The sequence below is a fragment of the Cyanistes caeruleus genome, chromosome 10 (genome assembly GCF_971803275.1).
Source record: "Cyanistes caeruleus chromosome 10, bCyaCae1.hap1.1, whole genome shotgun sequence".
In the NCBI taxonomy this organism is placed as follows: domain Eukaryota; kingdom Metazoa; phylum Chordata; class Aves; order Passeriformes; family Paridae; genus Cyanistes; species Cyanistes caeruleus.
In genome coordinates, this window is record NC_141710.1 from 17,958,170 (window position 1) to 17,978,869 (window position 20,700).

A 20,700-nucleotide genomic window follows, 5' to 3' on the forward strand; every position below is an offset into this window, starting at 1 on the left:
GCTATCTCTGCAACACTCTCGGGCTGACTACATTAGAAACAGGAGAACAACTCCACGAAACAAACTCTCGTGTAATTCCTCATATCATTGCTGATGGACTAACCAAGCCATCTCAGAGAATTTCCCCGTTCATTTAGCTTGGCGTAAAATATCCAGTCCTTACGGTACAAGAACAATACAAATGGATAATCAGGGGTATTGATTTCATAATGATTAATGGATATTGTACAGTATCTTTTTGCACTCTGCTTTCCTTACACAGCCAAGGCTCCCACTAACGTCACGGGGAGTTTCTCGAGTGAAGAATGCTGGACTAGGTAAATGTTTTTGCACTTCAGGGCATCTTGCTCCGTTTGCTTTGTGCGTAATAAAAGCTTATACTTGTACAGTAATTTAGCATTTCTGAATAAACAGAAATTGTGATTCATAATTCTCTATCTTCTTGTCCTCATTTCTCAAAAAAAAAATAAAAATGAGTCACTGTTGTTTAATCCGATAATTATGCAAACACTAAATCTTACACTGGAGGAGAAAATGTTAACACATATTGAAAAACTAAAATGTGTAGAACTATAATCTGTATGATAAAATGTATTACTCTGTTTAAAAGGATTGTTTTACAGAAGCAATTAACAATCAGCAATCATACAGTTCAGCCCGGTGTTTTGATGCCATCTGTTGGAGTAAGGCTTCACATTCCCTCGAATGAAGCTATAATTTTCCGTTTATGATTTCATTAGATGCATAGAGTGTAACCGCTACAAAAAGAAAGAGGATTTCACCAAACACTTTCATTTTAGAAAGAGCTGCTCTAAACATTTCTGTTTCACACAAATCTTCTCCCGAGAGGACAGGAAGTTGGCAAATTTGCAGTCATTTCCAGAACTCAGTAACACATCCTAGAGTTTGAAGAAATGTGTCAGAAGCTTTATTTCCTACTAAAAAATTTCTGAAAAATTAATTTTAGAAACAAAACACATTTCATTTCACTCAAAAAACTGCTGTAAAATTTACTCAGAAAAAAAAGATTTTTTTTCTCTTCATGTCCAAAAACTATAGTGATGTTTTTAGAATGGAATGAGTTTGTTATTTTATATGTCTCACAAAAATACATTTTCCAGTTTCATAAATTCATTAAATGCTTGATTAAATCTTTGGGGGATTTTTCACTACACTAGGGGGAGCCAGATCACTACATTGTAGACACAATTAACTCTAATCCTCTAAAAAGATTCTTTTAAAAATAGCTTTATAATCATCTCTAGCTGATAGACAAAACATATTTCAATATGGTATCACTAACACAGAAGTCCCACAATATACCATGGAATATTAAGTAAATAATAAAAGCCATAGAAATAAATTAAAATTACTCTTACTAGTTTTTTATTATATCATTGTTATTATTAAATAGCTTGCTTCAATGTATGCAGGGGAAAAAAAAAAACAAACATCAAAACCCCAAATCAATCACCTGAAAACCAACCTAAAATAATTCTGGTTTTCTTCCTAGTACCACACATCATGCAGATTCATCTCTATAATATTGGCCATTACATTATTAATTCAACACTAGCATAAATAAGGAATGATATTACACTGAATGCATAATTATTACATTTTTCTTTTGCACTGATACTCATGAATTACACAGAATTTTTTGCTAAGAGTAGAAGGAATAAATTCTGATTTTACTTCTCATGTGCCTACAAGTTTTAGTCTTCTAAGACAGACCCATTTGTAAATCTTTCATTTTTAAAGACTCTAATCAGTTTACTCTGATAGCAGGAAAATCTCATTCCTAAAAATAAAAAAAAAAATACTTGATCTGATAAATGATGATTTTAATTGTTGATCCCTTTCAAGCATTATGGTGAAAATTGCCCACTCAGTCACAGCTTTCAAAATCAAGAACATACAAATGTACATGGCTGCAAAATTATGCCCAACTGTACAGACTTCAAAAAACCCAACTACCCCACCCATGCCAATTCCACAGATGTCAAAGAGCTTCCTAGAACAAGGCAAAACTACTTATGAATTGCTAAAGGACCCACAAAGGCAGATGCCAGACACTGAATTGCAGATGCTGATAAAGAATGAGCACAGTGATGTGATACTGTGTGAATCTGCTATATCTGAAAACAATGACTTTGGTTAAAAATAGGTTCCAAGAGCCTCTTGTTCAAATAGAGATCTGTTTATTCACTCCAAGGAGTCAAATATCACGCAAACCTTTTATGCGACTGAAGTTAAATTAATTATATGGGGGAGAAATTTAGCACTTGTTATATTTGCAATCATATATTTAATTAAGAAAGAACCTTAGGATCTTGAAAAAATGTATTCTTTTCATTTTTTTGGCCTCTTTCATTAGCATACACAATTATCTTTGGGTTTTGTCCTAGATCTCTCTTCTGGTAATAAATGTTCATACTACCAGATTTTTCTAGAGTACATTTTCCAAACCTGGGTGTTTCACAAAAGTTCATTCTTTTAAAACAAGGAATGCTTTCTAGTACTAAAAGAAAACTGATAAATATAAGCATCAATATTTATCTTAACAAAACAATTTTTTTTTCTGCTATTTCACCACTTCATTTGCATCTCCTACTCTCCACCCATGATCTATTTTTTCCCTTACTCCATCCCCCACCAGGGGATGAGCTGCCCTGTACATCATTTGTCATTCATATTTCCAGTTAAATCTCCAGTAGAAAGTCCTAGGCGTGGCTTTCAAAGATTATTATTAAAACAATAAAAGGAAGGGGAAGGGTGAGAAAGCCCCAGACTGAGGTCCTTTGAGTCTGGTCTGGCTTGGCCAGGATTGTAATGACAGAAACATCGGTGGGAACAGGAGTATAAAATGGTTGTGCAGCAGATGCTGCCTCTGGCTTGGAAGCAAGGTTTTACCAGGTTGATTTCTTTATAAACCCAGATTCAACTCCTGTGTGAACAGTAACTTGTATCTCAAAATGTGACCCTTAAAATCCAAAGAAAATTAGATTTGATCTAATCTGTGAAGTCCAGAAACAAATCTGACATGACAGAATGAGATGTTGGATTCAAGAAATACAGCATTTCACTCATGAATATGAATCAATAGCTATGAGAGAAGGAAACTGGATCTCTTCAGGGTTTCCTGGATGACATGTGTCCATGGCTCCTATACTGTATTAGGCTGAGAGCTGCAGAAATATTTCCATTAGAAACTACTTTGGATTCTTTTGAAACCTTATTAAAAAATATAATAATGCTATTATCAGTACTTTTCCCAAGCTGCAAATACCCTACACACAAGCATACCAAACAGCACAAACATATTTTATACTCATTGCCGTCATGTCTTCACTCTTCTGCACTAAAAGGAACTTTTCTCATATTCAACATGATGCACATTTGCATTTTATTAAATTAAAATCAGAAATTTTGATAGAAAATCATGTGCTGAAGGCAAGGGTGTAAAGAGACAAATGTTACTTGAGTGAAATTAACAATATTTTTTTCTGTTCTTACTCTTGTGCAAAAGGAAGTGTTTCTAATTTCAAGAGATCTAGTGACTGATTGAATCTGTCACCTTTTTTCACTAAAAGAGGATCAAGGTAATTTTCATGTCTTAGTTCACCAGCAAAAATCAGTAGTTATTGACTACAGTGAGCACAGAGAGCAGGCAGTAGGGACAACCACTTCTGATCTTTTATTAGGACTAAATGCAGAACCTGCGAAAACTGGTCCTACACTGAAATTATGTTTTTTCCCAGGCATTCATAATTCTGTGAATTACTGAATGAACTAATTACACAAGTATTACTGCTGCAAATTTTTATTGATTGTATACCTTATCTACCTAGAAATAGCTCAGGCATGTTCTACCTCTGTGAAAGAGCAAACCTTGTAGGGAGGTGAATTCTGTGTATTATGACCTCGTTTTACTGCCCAGCTACTCAGAAGAGTTTTGCAACTCAAGCAGTTCAAGTTCTTGGATGAAACAAAGTAAATTTTGCAATTTGTAGGTCCAGAATTAGAACTTCTCACAGATCTGGAATGATAAGGAACATGTTCTTACAAAAGCTATTTTGAGGAAAGGTTTGAAATTATGAGTATAAAAATCACTATTGAAAGCATATTTTGATTATAACCTGAATTTCAGCTGAGTTAGAACAATAGCCTGTGCCTGTTCATCATCCTTTACCAATAGTAACTCTTTTTTGTCAGCAACCTTCTCCCATGTAGTTTATTATATCCTAAGTAATGACTTCAGGAGGGAAGATAAATTAAAAGATGAGACTTTTAAAAATCTTGTATTGTGAGAAAAGTTTAAAACAAACAAACAAAAATCTTACAAAACTCAACTAAAAACCCCACAAACACAACAGTATAAAGCATTGTAGTAAAATTCTTTTTAAGATTATGAAATAATCACATTAATAATTCCTTAATGCCAGCACTGTTTGCCTGCTGATATATCCAAATATTTTTCTTGATATGTCTGCCTCAGCATTACACTAGGAGATCGTGTTTTGCATCTTATTTAATATTCATTTCAAGTATCTTTTGGAAGAAAATGCTTCCAGGGATACAGCCTTACAATTCAATTTCTGTCCCAGAGAAATCACTGTTTTGAGATAGTGGTGTACTACCTCACAATGACTTCCTGCACAAGGGGAAAATTTTGGTCACAGTTTATAAACATCTACTGCAAATGCTTTAATTTTCAGATTGTTCTCTGGATTTCTGGGTTAATTTTTGCCTTCCAGAGAAGAAGGAAAGATGAATAAACTACTGCCACAACAGGCACACTCTATTTAATATGTTATGAGTACAGGCACATTATCTTCAAAGGCAATGGTTGATGAACAAAAGAGCACAGGTTCATTTGAATTAACCCCCAGTGAAAGTCACAGGTGTTGCACAAGAACATGGCAGTTTCTCCTCTCCCTGTTCCTCTCACCGTGGACAGCTCCTTAACAAGGGCAGTGGTTTGCTCTAGCAAAAGACATTTCCAAACAAATTCACTTGTTAGATGAAGATTCTGACAATTTTTACTAATTTAAGAAAAAGTGACAAGAGAAAGAGAAACATTTAATATTTCATTTAAAGCAAAAATATAGAAATAACTGCTCAGGAGGTTTCACAAGTTTTAACATCAAATGACACTACAGCATCCTGAAGCTCAAAAGTGACCAGTCATTTTACTTTTTTCTAAAATTATAACAACTCATTAGTAACCGGTAGTTGGTTGGGTTCAACAGCTATTATGATAAAGGACAGACTTTTCCTCCAGCTAAAGCATGTGCAGTATCAGGTGAAGTTAACAAATGAGTTCTCACAACCTAGGTCCTAAATATCTCCAGGGATGCCTACTACCAAAAGTACGACATAGGTAATATAAAAGTTATTTTAGTTGAAAGCAAAAGTCAAAATTTTACTTCCAAAATGTTTTAGCATCTACTTTAAACAGTTTGCATTACTCTGTCCCTCAACCTCCTTTGCCAAACTCAAAGCTTGTTATAATTGAGCTGAGAGAAGGGGTTTTATTCCTTCCATGAACTTAGTGTAGCATTACAGCCTATTAACCACTCACCCCAGAGTTACTTATCAGCTACCAAAAATTATTTTCTGGCAGAGTCAGTCCATCAGTATGAATTCAGTGTATAAATGTATGTCTAAGTCTTGTACCTGACTTTAATTTATCTAAGGAATCTCTTATTCATAGCATGTGAACAACATTCAAAGCATGGTTAGGATGGTTTTGTACTTAATAAATTGTTAAAAAAAAAAAAAGGTTCTGAGAGTTAGAAGACTAAATTCTATTGATTTGAATATTAGTGTAATTCCACCACTAAGTAGCTCCTACTATTGGTATCGTCTACCATTAATCATCTTAAATATCATCTAACATCTACATCAGCTGAAAATAAATTCAGATGCCTCAATCTAGTCCCTGGCAGGTACTCATTAGCATAAGAAAACTGCTCCATGACTGCACACTGATGATATTCTATGTTCATGAATGACTTAAAAATCAAAAAGATACAAATCAAGGTGCAATTTTCAGAAGTCAGCCTTTCTACTGTTTTTTTTTTTCCTGCATTTGTTTGTTTTCTTAACATAAACCCTCTCAAGTGTACTACAGCCTTACACAGGTAAATCTGGACAAGAAATTGTGTCTCATACACTCAGTTTTAGTAGACTCAATATCTCTCTTTATCAGTGCAGAATTCATCTAAAATTTTTATAAAAGACAAATATATTTGTGATCTACTAAAACTATAAGAAATAAATTTTAATAGTGAATGCTCTAGACAAAAAAGAACTTTGAAATCAAACCCCTACATTTCAAGAACTGCTAAGATTATAACCGCTCACATGTACACCCTTAAAAAAAAATCAAGTGAATATAGACAGTGAGAAATCTATGAAAATATCAACAGAAATGACCTTTTAACTAAAGGTGTGTGGAAAAGCTTTTATCTGAATTTTTGCTGGAGTACCTCAGAAATATATGTGATCAGTTATTCCAGAGAAAGAAAACAACAGGTTAGGTACTTGTTGAACCAAGTAACATAATCTGCCCTGTGAGTTCTTAGTTTATTAATAAACAAGCCAACAAACACAGTCTTAGATTACCTATACTACACATATCAGAAAACATCTGTAGCAAGTAGTTTCAGTTTAAATTCTGCTTTTTGTCCAGATGACTCACATCCACAAAGAACAGAAAAACACTATTTACCTTCACTTTCTTTTCTGCTGTTAGAAACAATACCTGATCTAATTTATTTTCCATAGTCATTCAAAACAGTCAATCTTTTCCTTGAAAACTTTGAGGATAAGTCAGTCTCACTGAGCAGCTAAAACAAACAAATACATCAATAAACACATAATCTTCTATACTCAGACATGAACTAAGGCAGACAAGATGAAGGCATTGCAATAAAAACATCTTAGGAAATTTAGTGTTCAGGCTACGGTGGTCAGAGTCTGCTCTCAGTTTCACAAAGCATCTGCTTACAACAGCATTTATTTAAGGGAACAAGACTCATGATGATCACTGGTCTAAGTAATGCCAGAATGTGGCACTGAAATTACATCTTTGCTTTTGGAACACAAGCAAGGCTTAATATACTTTTCAGCTGGACTTGCAGCTCAAACATGTTTTAGCTCCCTCTCACAAGGTTTCCAGGAAAAAATGCAAACCAAATGGAAGTCTTATAAAATACATCATATGCATTCATCAATAGGCTCAACTAAGACATTTCTCAAGCTTTTAATTTTGATAAGAATATTACTAAGTTTAAAATACAAGTCCCTTATATGCCTAACATTCAGGAGACTGAAAAATGAACGGATGTCGTCCCTTTCTCATATACACATAGAATTCATGCTGCAAGAGATTATGACTACTACAGTATATCAACATTTTATTCACTCTTTAAAACATGAATATTTAAACAGAAGACATTTTTCCCCATGCAGAAGCCTAAATAGAAGCTCTTATCTGAAATAGTAAAAGCTGTTATTTTTTTTTTTTTTCAAGAGGTTTTAGACTGTATAGAGATAGTTACATACACAGGCATCTCAAATGAGAGGGCACCATACATACATGTAATTGGTTGCCTTTTCTTTTTCCTCTGCAGTCTGTACAAAACGTGAAAATGTGCCTGCTTCTGACTAGCCATTAAAAGGCAGTGGTTGCACCATACTGTGATTTGGGGAGCTGAAGAAAATAGCCAGAACTGACTGATATCTGATAAACAGTAACAGGAGTCAGTTTATTGCACCAATCGTTAAATAATGGTGCTGATTATAAGGCTGCTAACTGCAGATGCTGTAATTGTCTGTCATAAATCTTAGTCATTTGTGACAGGAGCACAATGAAAGAGAGCATCTGCTTGAGGGCAAATGACTTCTGATAAATATCAGCTCTGCTAAAATGTACTTGGATGTGTCTCAATATTTTGGAGAGCCATTCATGTTGCTTCCACAAATGTGAAGTTATTATTGGTTTGTATTGATTTTGCCACCTTGGTTGTTTTTTTCTTTTTTTTTTCTTTTTAAAGAGACAGAGTCAGAGAGTGACTCAAGGTTGAGTTGAATTGAATCTCTGCTCTTTATCTGATCTACTCATTCCTCTCAAATGCATGCTTGAGTGGAAAAAAAAATAATTGCACTTTTTCAGAAGATTGCTGTGCAGAAACACAGCCTGGAAAATTCAATATGTAGTTCAGGTTTTTATTTTTTCTCTTAAAGCAACTCCTTACTGAAGGAAAATAAGCACTTTTAAAGCATTGGTTTTGAACACAAGACGTTAAAAGGATTTAAAGTAGCTGAAGTAAGAGTCAATTAAGCTAGTTCTGGAGAATAATAATATGCAAATTAAAAAAGCTATCTGAAAGTAATTTTTTTGTTTTGAGCATAATTAACAACATTTTAATTTCCTGTCCAACCTATAAGAATACAATAAAGCCAGCTAAGTTCTTCCACCCTGTCCCTTACTGAACAGTGCTTTAGTTCTTAATCTTACAAACGCTTATCATTCAATGGGAGATTACAGTATAATTTCACTATCACTGAGAGTGCTGCATTCACATATTCATATTTAAATATGCATTTCTTTGTGATACTCTTAACATATCTTCAGTCTTACACTGAAAACATTTTCACAAGTAAAGGTAGTAAACCTGAAATTTAATATTGAAAATTTTACTGGTAACAGACCATTAAAACAGATAATGGCTTTCCCTTCCAGAAATTCCTTGTTTAATTCAATGATCAGTGCTTAACCTTTGCAACAGATTAATTTGGATTCTACTGGCAGCTGTTTCCTTCACTGCCCAACTGCACATATAGCCAAAATAGGTGAGACTCACATGTTGCCCATGCAAAACCTGTTGGAGTAAATCGATTGCAGCCACCTGATGGCAGCCTGACCCACACAGTTACAGGTCAAGCCACAGCCTCGGGGCTGCACAGGGCTTGGGATAAGCAGTAAAGCTGAAAATTATAAACTTAGTGAAAAATACTATTTTCTACTCTTTAAATAACTCTAATAGGAGGCTAAGACTAACACAGCATGGAGCCATATGTGATATCCCAACCCCTGCCATCGGTGAGGTTCAGACTTTGAGGTTTGCAGCACAGACCCCATCACCTGATCCAACAGAGGCAACAGCAGCAGCAGCAGCACCTGCCTGTGGGCCAGCAACTGCAAACCAGTCAAAGCACATGCAGGGCAGAGGATCCCAGATGACATCTCTTGCCATGAGATAAGAGGGAAACTCTTCACCTGGTTTATACCTAATAAGATTTAAAATAAATAATACCACCCATCACCCCCCAAACAACAGAGGAAATAGAGGATAATAAGCAGGAAGATATTTTCATAGCAGTGAGATGTGAGCAGTAGCAGGTCATGAAGAAATGTGATAACGTCTACGCTATTTGCAGTATTTGAAGAAATGAGGTTACCAGAGCTAGTGGGGGAAAACCTCTAATTGGAATGTCATGGAAGACTGATACAGTACCAACTCAATGAGGAACAAAATGGCAGAGGAAATTAGTGCAGTTGGGATACAGCTGTGAAGAACAAACACTCCCTTTTACCAAGGCATACAGAGGTTCCAAGGTGACTCCTACCATTTGGTCATAGAATAGATTGTTTTATGGAAACACCAGCTCAATGGCCACCTGTAGTCAAAAAAGTCAGCTAAACATTGAGAATATTTTAAGAGAAAAATAGCGGAAAAAAAATTGTGATTTTGCATCATTAATACTTAATGCAGTTCTTGGCTTTCCCTCCCCAAATTAGGCAACAGAAACAGCAAAGATTTTGAGAAGACAGCAAAGACTGCAAAATCTGGAATAGAGTCTAGACATGAGGGATATAAAAATCCTAAAAATTGAGCAAAATATGAGATACAGCAGTTTAAAAATCCACTGAAGGATACAGAAGTAAACCTGGAAGATGAGGAAGTAGTCTGAGGAAGTGTTATGGTGTGAGTTCTTCCATTCAATGGTTATCCATTGCTGGTCTCTGCCAGAAATGAGGTATTGAGTCAAAAGGACTTTGGGTATTAATAAACTTGATAAAAAGGGGCTTGCATTGAATCACAATTTTACTTAATGAATTGGCCCAAAGGAATCCCTCCTCACAATAAGGCTGCACATGAACAAAAAGAAAAGCTGATAATAGTTTAACAAAAACTTGTTTAATGGCTTATTATATTTTGTCCCCAAGGATCATTTTCATTCTCTAATTCATCTTTAGTTTCTAAAGGTATATTAGACACAAATTGACCTCAGAAAAGTTTATTCCTTGAGCTGCATTTTTTTCCCATCAATATTCCTACTTCCTGCAGTACACTGCCTTAGCTTCCATCTCCAGTTCCCAGACACCAGTTTGGAGGTAAAGACTGTGATGAAAAGGCAACTGCAGAATGTATTCACTTCAGTCTAATAGAAAACATACATGATCCTTCCTTTCTCTCAGTGAAACAAACCCCCAAACAATCAACAAGAGAAACACAGAAAACAAAACACGGGCACACAACTGGTTTTCAAGTTCAGGGATTAGTCCCTATTCAACATCTAAGTACTTAAAATTATTTATAAATACAATAGTTATCAGACCTGTTGGAAAGGGTATCTTGTCTTTGCTCATGGCTCCAAATCTCTCTTGCAATGTGCTAGAAACAGGTTGTGAAACCTCAAAAGTATGAGATTTTTTTTTAAAAGCTAAATTTGCTTTCTTTGCCACTTCCTCATTAACAAACACATAGTGATTCTATTTCAAATGTAATAATTAGAATGCTTGTTTTGATCCTTTAACATTCACTTTTTCCTCGGCAATCAAGAAAGCTGAGATTCAGGCATAAGCCAAGTGCCAGGTAGGTAGGTTATTTCCTCCCACATGAAATGAAAAACCAAAATACTTTAGCTTTCTTTATATTCACTAACTTTTAATCACTGTCAGGTTATGGGTCGATATGGAAGCTGCCAGAATATGAGAGGATGCAAAGTGTTTGTCTGCAATTTAGGACACCAAATGGTGCCAAGAGAAGACAGGCTCAAAGCAAGAAATTTACAAGTGTTTGTGGTTGAAAAACTCCCTTGTAAGTCTAAATATCAACTAAATCCCTGCCCCTGTAGGTAAGAATTAACCATTCTTTTACTGGTACTGATAGACATCAATATTACTTATTTTTATGAACATCCTCAGATATTCTTTAGCTTACTGTTGGCCATGAAAGTTTTCTGTGTACATAAGCATTTTTAAGCTGATGCTACCCTGGAACTGCTGCCTGGGCAGAGCAGCAAGGCTGGGTGAGTAAAGCCCTGTGGAAGAGGTGAATCTACAACAGAGAAGCTCCTTGATTCAGCTGATTCCTGGAACACCAGCAGCAGAGGAACCTTTTCCCAGGTCTTTACCTGAGGCAAGTCCAGCAGCAGTCACGGCCTCAGACTGTAACCCAGACTCAGCAGCAAAACTTTTCAGCACAAATCTTCTTCAAATGCACTCAAGAAAACCACTACTGGTAGGAAGAACTAGAGTAAATTACATTGCCAAGTTAGCCTTGGAGCTAAAACTTAAAGTGTAAGTTTATTCCAGTTTAAAGTAAAACCTTTAAATCGGTGCAAATGAAAGTCTTCCATTAAAAATTACTGTCAAGGAACAAGGGAAAGCAGTATTCAGGCTTGAAACTGTTTCCAAAGAGTTCCCTGAAAGCTTTCACAAAACCCACAATAAAATCATCCAAATGACTCTTCTGTGACTGTTGAATCACATTATTAGTTTAGACATCTCCAGGAATTTTTACTCAAGTTTTACCCTTCGTACATGACTTGTTAAAGGTACACCTAAATATTTACAGGCTTGTAGGCAACTGGATTTCTTACATATTCTTTGGAGATAAAGATGAATGTAAATATTTCAAATTGAAGACAGAATTTGGATTTGGGAAGAAATAGTTTTCTTCTTGTTTTAGAAGCAGGCCAAAGGAACTTACTATCTATGTGAACAGAAACTATATGTGATGAATGCATAACACCACCTCAGTTTTTCCTAGAAGATAATTGCATCACGTTAATGGCTTTTTTTCAGAAAAATCTGTATGCTAACTTATGTGCTAAAAGAGCATCATTGCTTAATTTCAGTTTTAAAATAAAGAAAAATAAAATTGTGAGTTTGAATTACAGCTCTTCTTCTCAAATTCATTTCTTTTCATATCAGGTCCAAACAAAGAAGTCATAGCCTCAAAGTTTCTTTAGAATGAGAATCTTCCCTTTGAAAGGTTGCCTGTGCCTGTGCCGCTTGCAGGCCGCTCCATCCCTGCTGTGGAATGCCAGGATCAGCGGGATGCCAGGCTGTGCCTGGGAGGCCACATGGGCATTCCTGCGGGAGGGAGAGCACAGAGCCTATCCCGGGGCACTCAACGGGTTAAAGCCGCTGCAATATGCATTAAGCACATGTTTCAAGCCAGCAGGGTGCCAGTCTAAGATGTCCTCAAAGCCTAATTTGATAGATATTATGCCATATGCTGCTGCAAGTAGTTAGTAATAAAGAAAGTAAAATTTTTATGGATGAGCAAAACAGGAGCTCTTATGGATGGAGTGTTTTTAAGTCAGGTGTATAATTTACGTACCGTCAGACCACATGTAGAGTACATTACTCAATTGAACTTACAAGTAGATAGGAAGGCAGTTTCTTTTAATAAGCACTTCTTCAACTTATTGGCTCTACAATTACTTGCACCAATTACCAGCAGCTGCTGCCTGTTTGGTGTTTTATCTTAGACAAGGAGTTACATTAGTTTCTAATCAACAAACCATTCAAGGACTCTTTAAAAATATTTAAATTTAATTTCCTCATTTATTTTGAATTAACTGAAATACTGGATATTTTCATTGTAGTACTTTCATTCTTCTTAGGTTCTTCTCCCAACATAGATTTACTGTTGTAACATTTAAATTTTTATAAAGCCAAGAATACACATTATAATGTAATTGATATAAGTATTTATATGCAGCATCAACATTGGCCTTATTGAAAATGTATGATAGCTAATATACAGGTGATTTCTTGCCATAGAATTCATTATACTCCAAAACCTTTCTGACTTGTTCAAGTCTTTCAACATTCTTTATTATTTACCTGTCTGACTCTCAATTAATAGAGCGCTGGCTAATGTAGCAACAGAAAAATTACCATAGAAAGCAATTAAAAAGATAAATGAAGACACTCAGTTATAAGAAGAAAGGATTTTTTTTCCCTTTATCTCTAGATTTTCAAAATTATAGTTCTAGAAATCTCCAAGCAATTAATGGCACTTGAAAAACATCTTCCTATAACAGAAAGACTGGTATTTCTTTTGTAGTTTTTATTCACATTTATCCAAGGGAGAAAGAAAGGAAAAGAAACAATTTAAAACTGTAAGTATCAGAAGTAGCTGAAAACTAAGATGTACTGTAATATCAGACTCAGGGAGTTTTTCTGAGAAGTAATATCTGTTGATAACATGAGAGGGTACAGCTGCCGTTCCAGCACAACAGCCTTCCTCATAGAAAAGTCCTGGGGAACAACTGCCCTTCTAGGCAGAAAACTGTCTATTACAAAGAAAACAGGTAAAAATGAATAAAATATTAAATAAATAAAACAATAAAACCCCTACAATGAGACCAACCAAACCACACCACCACTCTTCGTATTTAAGGTCTTATCCCAATCATACCTCCTGAGTTTATTTTCTTAGGTATGGGGACATCCTGCACATTCCATATGAGCCATATGCTGGGAACTCAAAATCTGGCCAGATACCATTGGGATGGGCACCATTAGTGTCCAAGCCACTCCTGAGAGTACATCAGCCACAAGAGAAGAGACATCTTGCAACACGAGCCAAATTTGGGACCACAATTCCAGGTTTAGCACTCAGGAGAGAGAGAACATGACAATTCAGTGAAGTCTCTCAAATCCATTGGTACAAAATTATGCAAGTCCAAACCCAGTAAAATTATTTCAGTTTCCCATTCACACAGAGTTTTTTAATGTTTTCATACATTTCAGCTGTTTGAAATACATGAAGAAAACCCCTCTTAGTTTTTCTGAAATCCCTTATCAGCACATGCAAATCCTGTACTTATGTAAAATAATAAAACTAAACAGGGCACCCTGTTTCCTCTTATTATCTCTTAAAAAATAAATAATCAAAACTGTATGAAACCCAGAAAATTCCTTGAATGGGACCTCAGGATGAATACTTCATATAAGAAAGGAGTCCTCTGTAAATATCAGGACATTACAACTTTTTGCAGAACCCAGGACCAGAGGGGATTTCTAGTATACTGGCTCCAAATACAGACTTCAAGCTGTAATCACAGAATAAATTTGATTGTAGTAAACCTTGGGAAGTTATCTGATTCAACCCTTACACTTCCCAAAGTAAGGTCAACTTCAGGCTTGGCCTTGAATTGAATTTCAGTGAAAATGCCAACAGAAAATTGGAAAATTATTCTGCAAATAAAAAAAAATCAGAAAATTCACAGCGAGTATCAGCTGAAAACAGGTAATGAATCAACCTTTCATGTTTTAGAAGTTACTACATGTATACCCTTCCTCCTTGATCTTCTGCAAAACATGCAAAAAAAAGCTCTGAAAGGAAGGGGTCATTTTCTGGGATTTTACAGAACACAGGTAAATAGTAAGTCCTTCTTCAATCTTCCAAAAAGAACAGTATTTCCACAAAAGAGAAAGGTCCTCAGAGGAAGATCCTGTCCTCTCTCTACCATAGACTTACAACGTCGTTTCTCCCTCACACTACCAGTGTATTAAACTATCCAAGATGATAAAACATTTTGCCATTAAAGTTTAGAAACAAAGACATTCATATTTTTATTGCAAAATCCTTTAACTCCTGCAGTTAAATTACAAATTATCCATCTTTTAATGTCATCTCTCACAGCTGGGAAAAATCTAACCCTCTCAGGACTCAATCAGATACTCACATCAATTTGTGTAATTAACACTAAGCTTAATATCTCTCTTAATTATGACTGCAAACACTTTCTTAAAATAAATCAAACTCACTAACTTACAAAAACAAAACAAAGAAACCTAACACTACTTAAAAATTACTCACATAAAGCTTTGAGAAGATTAATTCAAAGCCTCTTATGCATTTAGATGAAAAAAAAAAAAGAAAAAAAAAAAAAAGGAAGAAAAAAAATATTCCTGAATCCTGAGGTTCAAATACCAGCAGGGTATTCTCAAGTTATTTGCTTGTACCCCTTCAAAGTGCAAGTACTACACCAGTTCAGCATGTGCCTTTAATGTATATGAGATCTTATTCCTGTCTTCCCATGGGTATTTCCTACTCCCACCCCAATGCACGTGAGGCATTAGATAATATTCTTGGGAAAATACACAGGGTTCTCACATATTTCCTGTAAGAAAGGTGGTCCATCCCACAAGCAGAATTGAACTCTCCACATATTTATTTGACTACTCATAATTTACATTCCACCTGGTCTTCTGATAATATCCTGAGGAATGACATTTTTTAAGCACATACACAGAATATCCTGCAGAGCACACACCAGGAATGTGGCTGCTGGTGTCTCTGGATGACACATTAGGGCGCTGAGAAAATTGTATGAGGATCTTACCCTCTCCCTGGATCAAACGTATAAAATGCCAAGCACTCATTATGCACAATCCTCTAAGCACATTAGTCATCCTGGGGGAATATACATTTACAACATAATCAATTTCAGAAATATCTAAAATTACACAAATTATTGCTAGTTTAGAGTTATGCTTGTAGGGAATGTGGACACTCCCGTAAACAAAAGGAAATAACAAAAATATCACTGATCTCTCACAGCTCCTTAGCACTACCTGAGCACTGGCATCACCTCATTGCACAAACACACCTCTGCTTATTCAATTACACACAGCACAGACACTTAAGGGCATAGAATTAACAGTGCTGTGTGATGCACTACAGAAAATGTTGCCAGGGACCCATGGCCAAAGCAATGTTTAGTTTAAAGCAGCTGTATCCTGCAGCCTGAGACTGCTCTTGAGCAGAGACAGTGAAGTCTTTAGCTAATCAAGGACCTCATTCTGCGAGCTCTTTGCCTGCCACATATCCAGTGACCAGGGTCAGTAAGCTGGAACACCTGCAACTATAGCAATACAAACTATTTTCTAGATTAAAGTCTTTCCCTTTGGAATATAAAAACATAGAGATATTTTTCTTCAAAATTAAAATCAATTATGGTTACTTCAATCAAGAAACAAAATTCAGAAATGACCAAGGCACCCAAGTGACAGCTGGAGTAGACTCCCACCTGTCATGATCCTCCCTCTTATCCATTTAACCCCAAAAAAGAAGCAGTAGTTGTTCAATCTGCTGCTTATTTTTCACATAGTAAATTTGCTTTTATAAGATAGCAATTATTTGGGTGTTCCTTGCAGTAGCACTTAAATTTTTTCTCTCCATCGTCTTAATCTGGATAGAAATAAAGGAGTTGTATCTTTTAGAAATTCCCAAGTGCCAGAAAATATCTGGAAAATAAAATATAAAATCCTCTGGTTTAGTATTACTTAGCCCTTAAAAAACATGGATACTACAATGCTAATCACTCCTTCCATTATGACGATTACATTATAACATTATAAGTATTCATCATAACAAAAATAAAGCCTTAATCTCAGTTATTCACACAAAATTACTTGATCTCTTCCTAGATTAAGATATTATCTTCACTGGTCATCCAGTAAGACAAATTTGACATCTTCTAAAATAGTGGAGAAACCTATTCAATTCTCAGCCATAAAAATTAAGACTCAGGTTCCAGAACCACCAGAGCTCCTCAGAGAAACTCCTAAACTACCAGAAGACCACCATAAACTGAGCCTCAAAAAATTCCTTCTGCTTAGTACAGATAATATTGTTGAGGCCACAAGAGAAAAGAGATTATGAATTCTTTTTGTGTTTCTCTACAGATTTGACTTAGGACTATGATCAAGTCTACTGGATCTCATCAAGTAACTGCTCTGAAAGGAAACAGAAAGAATAAAAAGAGGGATGAATGGAAGGGGTTATCAAGCTTAAAGTAGGTTCTGTTCATTTCTGTCTCATTCCTACAAGCTCTCTTAAAATGCACATCCCGAGTTCCCCAAGGAAAGACCCAAACAACAAAACCCCTCACGGTTCTTCAGGAAAGAAAATGTTTGTGCAAGAACTTTTTTTTTTTTTTTTTTTTTTTTTTACAACAGCAGAAATGGAATGAAAAAATGGAAAAACACAACAAATGTGTTCGCTTCTTTATCAAATGGTACCTCCTCAGTTCGTGTAATCATGCCCAGCAGGGCTTCAGCTGCCCGAGGTGGGCACCACAGGGTTCACTGCCATGAGCAAAGGCCACACTCGGGTTACTTTCAGTGTCTGCACTAACCAATATCCAAATGTGGTAGCTAAGGGCTGCTTTGTGAATATTAAGAAAAGAAACCACAAATTACAGACTTCAGCATTTGGTTAAATTCAAGGTGATTCTTACCACTGCCTTTTTTTTAAAGCACACATCTGTGATTCTTCTCATTGCCAGAATTAATGAGCACTGCCTATAATGTGTTGTGAAGCAGGCAGTGCATCATTACCACCTCCTACTCAGAGTCATTTTAACCACAATCTCACTATTTGGGTAGCTATGCTAATTAACAAACTACTATTACTGGAAAGATGGGATTTGCACGTTATTTCAATTGAACAGTAACTACTAAATTTGATAGGAGTTTGTACTGTTTTAAGAAGAAAAAAATTACATGATTTTTCAAAAGTCTAGAAACTAAGATATATAATTTAATTAAAAACTGAATTAATATTTATAAAAAGTTTGTTTTAGTTGTTTTTTTTGCTCGTTTTTAAAATAAATATTGGGCCATCTCCATGGACTGTTTGCAATAATTGATTCTGGGCTACAGCACTAGCATTTCTGACACTTCCTCTCCTTACCATTAAAAGCTGTGGCCTCACTGCTGAAGACGCAAAAGCAATGATAAATTCTAACACCAGATTGCATGTACACTGAACAACAAATCTAGGGATAGCCATGCAACAAGGTTCCAACAAGCAGTCATCTAAAAAGCAGCAATTACAAGAAAGCATAAGGCAGGTAGAACTGTAACCTTTTTCATACCATCACAAGCAAATGATGCCATAATTTCCTCACTGCTCAATGACCCCCAGGTTTTCACAGTAGAAGAACAGGTTTGATTTCACCCAGAAGTCATTCAAAACAATGAAGACACCAGGTTTAAGCTTTTATGCATTCAGACTGTACAATGGGCTTTATTCAAGAGAATAGGGAGAAGGTTGCATTGAAAAGTACTTTCATAATGGCCTATTCCTTTATAATTTTACTTTGTCAAAGGTTGTAGAGGTGAAAAGATAATTTACCTTAAGGAAAATAAAGGACTCTAGTAGTATTTATTTGTTTATCTTACAGATTTGTATTGAAGGATAATTGTGGGATTATCATTACTCTCAAGACAGGAATGCAATATATTCATATGTTACCATTGCATCAGAGTATTATTCTGTATTGTTCTGGATAAGAAAAATGTGGCCATCATACAACAGATTCAGACAGAATTTAATTTTTAAAAATCACATTTTAATCTCACATGCTGTTTTCTCAACCCATCATATACAATTTGTCCCATTACTGACTCCTGTCTGACTGCAGCAGGTTCCTGGAAGGCCCCTGAACACACAGTTCTAGTGCTGACTGCTGGGAACTGCAGCTAAAACTTGGACCACAAAAACATTTAGAGATTTAGATTTAGAGATTCCCTTCTTCCCTTCATCATCATCCTTTCTTGTAAGAACACCCAGGAATACAAATTTATTCCTAATGAGACTACAGAAAGTGTGATGTATTTATATCAGGGGTATAAATCAGGCTCTTTGTTGTCATTAGATTCAGGCTTCCCAGTAAGGTTTTATGAAAAGTAGTGAGATACCGTTCAGTATAAAACTAAAAAAAAAGGAAATAAAAGTAATCTGGCTTTATGTCATAATAGCTGTCATATTTCTAAATAAGTACTTGGTCCACCACCTAGAGTTCCTCTAGGAACTCCATAATCAGGATGGATAAATTCATATTCTATGCTGCAAAGGAGAGGAAAGACAAAAGTCAATGCACACAGAAATATCAACTTATTGAAAAACTGGACAAATTGCTTTCAACTGTGCCATTCATACACCACCCTCTATAAACATACAGAAGTTCTGCATCTAAAAATATGGTTCTGATATAAACATAAACCACAAACCACTTTTGTTCTGTCCAGCAAATAAAAGGGAGTTTTGGAGAGGTCTATTATACTCAGTAATGCTTGTTAAAACCTATTTAAAGCTGACTTCCTAGAGCAACCCTTAATTCTTCAGTATGCACTGGCTAATGATATAAGGGCGGCAAGCTTAATATTTTCAGCATAAACAATAAAGGAAAACAGATCCAACAATTTCATATCAGTATCAAATGGGTTCATCATTTGACAAACTCATCCTGAACACAAAAAAGCAAATATCTTTAATTTTAAAATACATTCAAGTCTGCTATTTCTCCTTAAAGCCCCCTGAGTGTGACAGAAGTCTCACTGGAAGAGTCAATACCAATTCCTGGGGTGAGGTACTACATGAGACATAAACTAGCTTTTCCTCTTCCGGGCAAATGAAACCTTGCCAAGTCACACATACTCAAAACTCCCTCCTTAAATTTCTCCCTGAATCCAGGTTCCTCTTCTGATTGGAAAGAATGACCATTCTACAGGCCACTTTTTGTCTGCGTCAGCAAAATAAGTTCTCTTATTATCTTCTCCTTCACCCACTTCATACCACAGACATATCAGAATTATTAAACTGTTTATTCTCATGCTTAGTTTTTAAAATAACACAGCAAGCCTGGACGCCAGACAGCAAAGAACAAAGCGGGTCATTAATATTGCAGATATTCCCAAGCCACACTATCACTCTGTTGCAGCACCTCCACGTCCACTGGAGGGTGAGCGGTCCGCACGGAACAGTTTAACAAAGCAAACCCCCGGGAGTTGCCAGGAGGAGACTGCACAAGTGAAGTTCCATCGCCTCCTCCAGAGCCGCCGTCCCGGTTAAAGTTCCATTTGCCAACAGCGACACCCGGTGGCACCGCGCGGCTGCGGGCTGGGCATTCCCTCCTTCCCAAGGGAAATCCTCGCCTTCGGCCGCTGGAATTTCCATCGGAGCTGCGAATTTTTCGGTCAAAGCGAACAAAGCGGTCGCCTGAGAGTATTTATGAGATGTGTATACAGGCTTTGCGAACTGCAGCAGGACTGGGGCTGCAAAGATCTCTTGGTTCTTGCTTGAGCTCCAGGTAGTCCAAAATGAAACATTTAACGCAGTTGGTGCCCCAAAGTTCGGATGTGAGCTCAGTGCAAAATTTCTGCAACTGCACAACTAAACCCGTGTAAAAAGCCGCCATCCACAATAATAAAAATGCAATTATTCTGGTTTCTAGTAGTTGGAGATAATTGTGTAAATATTGTTGCAATTTTTAGAATAAAATACTATCAAGAATACTCTTTTTACACTAGTATTTATCCACTAAAGTAGTTAAGGTGTATTATCTTCTTTTCATACTGTTTTTAACACACAG

General features: G+C 36.0%; 2 long non-coding RNA genes across 5 annotated transcripts in view; one reads left to right on the top strand and one right to left on the bottom strand.

The window, feature by feature from the left end:
• LOC111933369 (uncharacterized) overlaps positions 1–20,700 on the bottom strand; it is a 274,768-nt gene that overhangs the window by 210,206 nt on the left and 43,862 nt on the right. The window lies entirely within an intron of this gene.
• On the top strand, positions 74–392 carry LOC147651344 (uncharacterized). The gene is made up of 2 exons (XR_015274553.1): positions 74–164; positions 263–392. It is a non-coding gene; the product is annotated as an uncharacterized LOC147651344 (long non-coding RNA).